Raw genomic sequence first — 9,040 nt, forward strand, 5'->3', positions numbered from 1 at the left:
CAGAAATCCGAGCTCAAATGCTCAAGACTAACCAGAGAATTTCATGTATAAAAGAACTAATTCAATTATAAAAAAGATTTCATCAGTTTTGTTTCAACTATACCACTTATTCCAAGTATCAGCTATCCCAAAAAAAAAAAAAAAAAAACATGTATGGTATATATTATGCAAACAAAAAATCAGAAAATAGGAAGCATGCATCGCACTCACCCCCAACTTTAAAAATATGCATCGTCCTTGATGTATATCTAAGCAAAAATTCACGCGAAAGGAAAAAGAGAGGAACTAGGAGAACAAAAAAAACTCCCTTGGATTTGGAATCGAGCATAAATTTGGGGAAAGCCTCTCGACAAAGAGCCAAAAATATAATTTCTTGTAAAAAGAAAGAGAATAGTCCATCATTCTTTTAGTTATTTCTTTTGTGTTTTGTTTCTTTTATCTTATTGTTCAAAAAGAAATAAACAGAAGAAATAAAAAAGAGAAATGAAAGAAAATAAATTTGATGCTTAGTTGCCTCCAAGAAGCACAAATTTTTATCATTGTTCGCTCAACATTAGGTGAGGATTGGCTCAAATGAATGAGGGTGATGTCAACACAAAGCTCGAGTGAGCTAGGCTGACATCCTCTTCATTGAAGATTTTGAGACGGTGCCCATTCATCTTGAACTCCTTTCCAGTCTTTAATTGCACCTTAGGAAAAAAGATTGATAATTTCAAATGGACCAAGCCATTTGGACTTAAGCTTATCTAGTATGAGCTGGAGGAGTGAAATGAAAAGCAGTACCTTTTGACCGACCTTGAACTCTTTCCTCACTGATGGAATGTATAATCGTACAACGGAAGCATTCAAAATCAATAAGCACTCTAATTACTTTTAATTTGAGTTCTAAAAGCATGCAAAAACAAATTTCAAGAAGAGGGTTTCATGAACATCATACCTTTGTTGAATTCTTCCAAATCCAAGCTACTCTTTACGAAATCTCAGTTCAAAATCTACAGTGAACCACCAAGAGATCTTTTCTACTATTCTCAATCTTGAACTTGAGTTGTGGAACTCACAACTGAAATGAATTGTCAAGGGATTTGGTAAGGGTTTTTGGTGAAAAGAAGAATTATACAGAACACCTTTTTTAGCTGTTCAATCTACTTAAAAAATCTCATCAAATTGGAGTTTTTATTATCTTTATCCATGCAGGCACTTCAAGAATTCAGCTGAAGCCACCTCCAATTCAAGTTACAAATAGGCTAGGTGTAAGATTTGAGAAGATGAAGCCTTCTCCAAAAACATGGATAAATCCATTTTCAACAATTAATTTCCATTTTATATTTTAATTAATTCAAAATTAATTAAACCAAAATTCAATTTCTCAAATTGAAAAATAAAATGAAAATTAATTTTGATTTTAATTAACTAAACAAATCTGATTAAATAATAATTTAATATCAAATATTAAATTAACCAAACACCTAATTTTAGACATGAATCCTATTCATGTAATTAATATTTAAATCAATATTTCAATATTATAAACTCTTTAGTTTCGTTTAATTTCGATAAATTAAACGTTAATAATATCGAATATAATTATACAAACCCTAATTACAATTTGAATACTTCAAATTGAAAAAACCCTAAAATTAGTTTTGAACATTTCAAATTGAAATTCGACTTGAACACTTCAAATTGAATCATTTCAACATCACTCAATGTACTCATCAAAGATGTTCATATTTTATGAGCTAGTAGAGGGACCTTATGGACTTACAAATCATGAGCTCCAATGATTTGAGATTAATTGGCGGAGGTTCTTGCTCCAAGACCAAGACGCGTTTGGAAGAACGGGCGGGCATTTCCATCCATTTCTATAGAGCAAAGGGGAAGCTCGTAGAGCTTTCTCGACGTTTTAGAAGGGAGATGGGGCTTTTATCCCAAACATCTCACCACCCTGATCCCCTATAAAAAAAAAATGCCCAATTCTCCTTTGGGGGCTTCAACTCTCACATAAAGTTCTTGTTTCGCCAATTCAAAAGTTGGCGAAGGTTTTTTACTAATGAATCGATAGTAAAGTCATTCCATTCCGGAGACCTCGTATTAACAGCTACTCTAGAAGGAATGTTTTTATGCGGTGCTAATGATTTAATAACTATCTTTGTAGCGATCTCAGATGTGTCGATATCGATGGTGACTCATTATTTCGATGAATCATTTCTTCGGATAGAAGAAGATTATGTAAACACTTACTCGAAATCTCATTTATCAGATTCCATTGTGGAAGACATAATTTTTTCTGAAGAATTCGCCATGATATACCTGATCCTCTCCTCTTCTGGACTCTTCTCTGACATCACAAGTGTATATCATCAGATTGTCCGGGGAATTCCTGATTGAGCAACCTTTCCATTCCCTTTTCCTTGCCACCATAATGATTCAATTCCTAGTAGTATCAATGAGACAAGTCGGTTCATAGATCAAGAAAGAATTCAGCTGCTTACCTTGCGGATCTGATCATCCATATAATATACAAAAAGAAACTCCAGATATTTGATATCTTTCTCTTTGAATGAGATCTCAATTCCAGCGACGGTTTCATTAGATATCTTACAACTGGAATCCCTCTTTTTTCCGATCCAGTTCCTAAAAATGGAACGAAATGATCTTGTTTTGTTTCTCAGTTTCAAAGAGAAGTCTTGAACAATCGGAGAAGCACTTTGATAAACAAATTTGATCTTGACTGACTCAATTAAGGTATTAGTCTTTGTTCTATTAGACAACAAAGATCGCATTTTTTTCACTTCACTGTAGATAATTGAAAGATCTCTTATCGAAGAGTTCCATGAGCACGTTCGGATTGATCCGATCTCACCATGACCAAAATATACAATATACATTCAAACGCACAGTTATACAAACATATAGTCAATTAAAGGCATGCTATGAATAACAAAATAAACAAGGGAGAGAGTGCCATACCAGTTGAAGATAGTCTTCAAACTTTGGAACTCAACGTAGTGGAAACCTCTACTCAATCGTCAACGTAGCAGCACACACAACCGCAAACTCACGACCGCAACGGGGACGACAACACCAGAAAAGAGCCCCAGGTATTCTCGAAGTGAGAACCCAAAGTGTGATCTTTGGTGAATTTGGTAGAGGACGTAGGAAGCACAGATCGTGTAGGCGATAAGCAAGTGGGAGAGAAAAAGGCGTTATCGCATAGCACGATGCTTATCATTTAGAAGACACTACACGATCGTGTAGGTTTTATTGAACGTTCGTTTAGGAAATGGTATATGATCGTTTAGAAAACTCGGCATATACTATGATCGTTTAGAGAAGCTATGTGATCGTATAGAAAATAGTGTGCGATCGTTTAGGCGTGAGGTGGACGATCGTTTAGGCGGAGAGTGACTATCGTATAGGCTCTCGAAATTCTTAAGCGATCGATTAGCCTTCACTAGCGGGCTCCCTTTTTCTTTTTGGACGGATGATTCAAAATGAAAACGATTTCATTTTAATTCATCGGGTACAATAATTGACGCTGCCCCACTAACCCACGTCCGAACGGGCTTAATTATCATATAATTAACCAATTAATTAATAATAAATATAATCATATTATATTTTTATCCTATAGTTTGATATCACATATCTACTATAGTATTTTCTTCTCTACTTGATATAAATCATATTTATATCTAATTTCCTCCAAAATAATGTATCTCATACATTTAGCCAATTATATCATATATAATTAATCAGTCCAATTATATCATATATAATCGAACTTCCTCTTGTCAATTTGAACATTTTAAGTTAACCCAAACACTGGTTCTCGACTTTATCCAAGCTACCCAGGGGACCTAATGAACCTATGACTTGAAGCTTCAACGGTCTGTGAATAGCTAACTAAACTCTTTAGCCACAACTGTCAAACATTCCACTAAAGACCAACAGCTGAACTCTTCTTACCACAGATATACTTTTGTGTCCATTGGATATAACCAATCATGAGTAAGATGACCCTTCACAGATGCTCGTAAGTACAGCTGGGCTAAATTACCGTTTTACCTCTATAGTTACATCTCACTCTTTAAGTACAACTGATTCCTCTAATGAACAATACAACATAGTCCAACTATGTGTGAACACCTTTCGGCCCAAGAGAAGGTGTGTGGTGCCACATCATTCAAGCCCCAAAATCAGCCCTTAAGGGAGCTATCTATCTACTTACCTCTTCCTCGGGGAAGGAGTGAATTCCATCTTGTGTAGTTGAGTTTCTAGCTCCCAAATTAGAGGAATCCTCAAAATGGTAGGTTTGAATCGGCAACCGGGCCACTTGCACCCATACAAATCAAATGACCGCCCTCAATGGCAAGAGTTCCTAACTCACTTAGGATTGAGATCATGTTACCTATGGGCATATTAGTGAAGTGAAGTCTCTGTCATTAACGGTGTTATATAACGAGATGTTAACACTTCGTGGTCAGGTCTTATACAAACTCTTTGTATAGGATGCCCCCGCTCGCATGTCCCCGACACGAATGATCAGGATCAGACCATTTGTAACAAGTCACAACATTGTGACCATTCCACAAAGCGGACCGCATCCGTAGTGTTACCAGGATAAGGTTTCCCTCCTATATCCATATACTACAGACCATTTTGGTTATCACTCAAGACATGATCCACTTGTATGTCACCACATACATGCTTGAGTCACATGCAGATAACCAGGGATTTTATGTTTATTGGTTTGTGGTAAAACAAATAAAACAAGCAACTGAGCAAAATACAAAATGTGAAGTAAATATCATATATTACACAACACAAGCGTTCGTACAAACTGTTTACAAACTACAAGACACGAGAATTTAGGGCATCAACCCCAACAATATTTGTGTCCACTTGATTTAACCATAACCAGTAAGTTGACCCTTCACAGGTTGTTTGTAATAATGGCTGGGTCAAAAGCTGTTTTACCCCCGAAATTACATCTTACTCCTTAAATTGATTCTTTAGTAAACAATCAGTTTGTGATCTAATAACTGAACCGGATCCCTCTCGGGCCAATGAGAGGGTGAGACCCCTTGTTCAAGACCTGGATTCAACACTTAAGAGAACAACCTTCCTCCTATCTCTAAATTAGATAGGCGTGAATTCCATCTTGCACACTGTGTCTCTAACTATCTACTCGGTCTTACCCCTTAAATGGGAGAGTTATTGAGCTGGTGCTGTTAAGCCAACCCTCACCTATGCAAATCTAAGGATAATTCCGAATAAACAGGAGTTCATAGTTAGCCCAGGATTAAGATTGAGTTACTTTGGTCATCTAAGCAAAATAGTCATGCATTCCACTAAAGACCGACAGCTAAACTTTTCTTACCACAAATATATTTCTATGTCCATTGGATATAATCAATCATGAGTATAATAACCATTCACAGATGCTCGAAAGTACAGTTGGGTCAATTCACCGTTTTACCCCTGTAGATACATCTCACTCCTTAAGTACCACTGATCCCTCTAATAAACAATACAACATAGTCCAACTATGTGTGAACACCTCTCGGGCCAAGAGAAGATATGTGGCGCCACATCATTCAAGCCCTGGAATCAGCCCTTAAGGGAGCTATCTATTTACTTACCCCTGCTTCGGGGAAGGAGTGAATTCTATCTTGTGTAGCTGAATTCCCAGCTCCTTAATCAGACGAATCTTCAAAGTGGTAGGTTCGAGTCAGCGAACTAGCCACTCGCACCCATGAAAATCAAAGGATCGCCCTCAATGTGGTCATGCTTCTTCGAGAACGGTTTTTCCCTCAATTTGAAAGTAGGTTCCACGAGCAGGTCAGGGACAGGTTCCGGTCACTCTTTCGATACCATGCCTCCCAAAAAAAAGAGAGATTTGTTCTTGCTCTCCCAATTCAGGAAGATGGAAATCGCTAGTTGGGTGGCTCCGTTCCATACCTCATTTCGTAGAGAACCTCAGGAGTTCCCAACTCACTCAGGATTGAGGTCATGTTACCTATGGTCATCCTAGTGAAGTGAAGTCTCTGTCATGAATGGTGTTATATAATGAGACATTAACACTTCGTGGTCAGGTCTTATACAAACTTTTTGCATAGAACGCCCCCGCTCGCATGTCCCCTACACGAATGATCAGGATCAGACCATCTGTGATAAGTTACAATACTTGCAACTATTCCACAAAGCGGGCCGCATCCGTAGCGTTACCAGGATAAGATTTTCCTTATATATCCATATAGTACAGACCATTCTGGTTATCATTTAAGACATGATCCACTTGTATGTCACCACATACATGTTTAAGTTACATACAGACAACCAGGGATTTTAGTTTATTGGTTTGTGGTAAAGCAAATAAAACATTCAACTGAGTAAAATCAAGAAGTGAAGTAAATATCATATATTATACATCACAAGTGTTCGTACAAACTATTACAGGACACGAGACTTTAGGGCATCAACCCCAACACTCCTAATAACATTAGAATAACCAGTCACTAAGCATTTTATATCATTCCTATAAACAAGACCAACATTAGACGTACTTTTTAAGTAATGAAAAATCCTCTAACAGTTTGTCAATTTTCCTTTCTAGGTTGACCCATGATCCTGTCGATAACACTAATAACATGAGAAAGATCATGCCTAATACAAACCATAATATGCATCAAACTTCCCACTTCACTAGCATACAAAATTCGAGACGTATACTCCTTCCCAACTTTAGACTGTGGTGAAAGTATAGATGACAGACGAGCATTTGCAGTACTGAGAGTATCTAGGCTTAGTTGATGACATACGAAACCTAGACAATATCTCATGAATATAACCTTTTTGTGACAAGAAAATCTTGTTTTGATCTTTGTCCTTATAGATCTTCTTACTTAAAATTTTCTAAATAGCACCTAAATCCTTTAACTTCTGAATATCAGACTTAAACTTTGCAACTATGAATATATCATCTACATATAAAATCAAATAAACCATACCATCATTAGCTTTGTTATAATATACACAACAATCATACAGACTCTTGTTATAGCCAAGTCCAACCATATAACTATAAAATCGCTTGTATCACTGCCTTGCGGACTGCTTTAGTCTATACAAGGACTTCTTTAACTTGCACATCTAATCTTCTTTGCCTGGACATTGGAACCTATCTAGTTGGTTCATGTTATTATACAACATATGAAGAATCCTCTCATTAATCTTAGAGGTATCATTCACCAGGAAATGGTTAAGTGTGGCCTAAAGACTTGGGGACGATAATATTTTTTTCTCACTCATCACCTAACTTTGCACTTGCTCAATAGTGGTAGGGGCTAATGAAGAGGAACGTTGCAAGGTCAATCCAACATTTGATCTTGGCTTGATTTAAGAAGTTGCAATGGAATATAACTTCTAAGAAAAATAAGTCATCCGCCACTAAATTGCCACTTATGATATCTCCTCTTGCTCCTATGACTATGACTCCTCTGATAGATGGCACTTTCTCCTCCCCTAAACTTGAACCAGAGAACTTGAGACAAGAAAGCCAGGTCCATGCTTTAATAGCTTAAATGCCTCCCTATGTGCCTAGTACTACAACCAAATTAGCCTCACACTAGCCATCTGGTGTTGTTGTTTCTTCTATGCATGCCATAGTTGTGGTAGGCTATATGATTGAGTGACTAGAGAGGTTTATGGCACAATCTCGTGCCTACTAAGCATATGCAAGGGCCAGAGATGACATATTTAAGTGGTTCTTGAGCTTGGTTAGGCCATACTATTACCTTATAGGCTCACCTTTCCCTGGACATCTTCTTCATGATCCCTTGGATGAAAAGTAAGACAATGAAATTGATGATTATGCACCTACTTAGAGTTAAGGGAGTATCATGTTCCTTCTACTTGTTTGTTCCTTTTAATTATTTAAGATGCATAGTTTGCTTTAGTTTCTATTTTTATTATCCATTGTTTAGGTTAGATTTTAATTTTTGATTGGCTAGGTTTAGTTTTGTTGGAAATGATATTGATAGATAGATTTTATTTTATTTTTTTATTGTTAATAGTTTTTTAGCATGATTTTTTTTTTTTTTTGTGTGTGTGTGTGTGTGTGTGTGCAAAGTAGTCCTTGATGATGACAATTAAGCATATCTCCTTTTAGCATGCCTTGCTATCAACCCTAAAATGTACAAAACCAAGAGTTATCATTTTTTTGCATGTGAAAAATATTCTTAGGCTAGTCTTCTGCATGTTCGTTGAAGGATCTCATATTTAAGAGTTCTATGAGCACGTTTAGATCGCTTCGATCTCACAGTGACTGAAATATAACATTATACATTCAACACATACAGTTATGCAAATAAACTCTAACTAACGGCATGCTATGAACAACAAAAACATAAGGGAAAGAGTTCCATACCAGTTGAAGACTATTTTCAAACTTCAAAACTCTAACACAGCGAAAACCCTCCAAGTGATCTACCAACGCCCGGTGGAAACGTCGACTGCAGCAACACGATCAACGCAAACTCATGACCGCAACGGGGACGACACCACCACTAATGAGCCCCGGGTATTCTCAGAGTAAAAACCCAAAGGGTGGGCTTTAGTGAATTTGGTAGAAGACGAAGGAAATACGAGTCGTGTAGTCGATAAGCAAGTGGGAGAGAAAACGACACTATCACATAGCAGAAGTGCTTATCGTCTAGAGGAGCTACACGATCGTGTAGGATTTACTAAACGATCATTTAGAAAAAGGTATATGATTATTTAGTTAAATAGGCACACTATACGATCTATTATAGAAGTTATCCGATCGTGTAGGCGAGAGTGTGAGATCGTTTAACGCGAGACAGAGGATCATTTAGACGGAGAAGCGACTATCAATAGGCTCTCGAGCGATCATTTTCTTTCACCAACGCGCGCTTATGAAATCTTTTGAGCAAATGACAGACTTTCGATTGAACGATTCAAAAATGAAAATATTTTTCATTTTAACCCATCGGTTACCATAACCGATGTTGCTCAC

This window comes from Benincasa hispida, chromosome 1, assembly GCF_009727055.1.
Source record: "Benincasa hispida cultivar B227 chromosome 1, ASM972705v1, whole genome shotgun sequence".
In the NCBI taxonomy this organism is placed as follows: domain Eukaryota; kingdom Viridiplantae; phylum Streptophyta; class Magnoliopsida; order Cucurbitales; family Cucurbitaceae; genus Benincasa; species Benincasa hispida.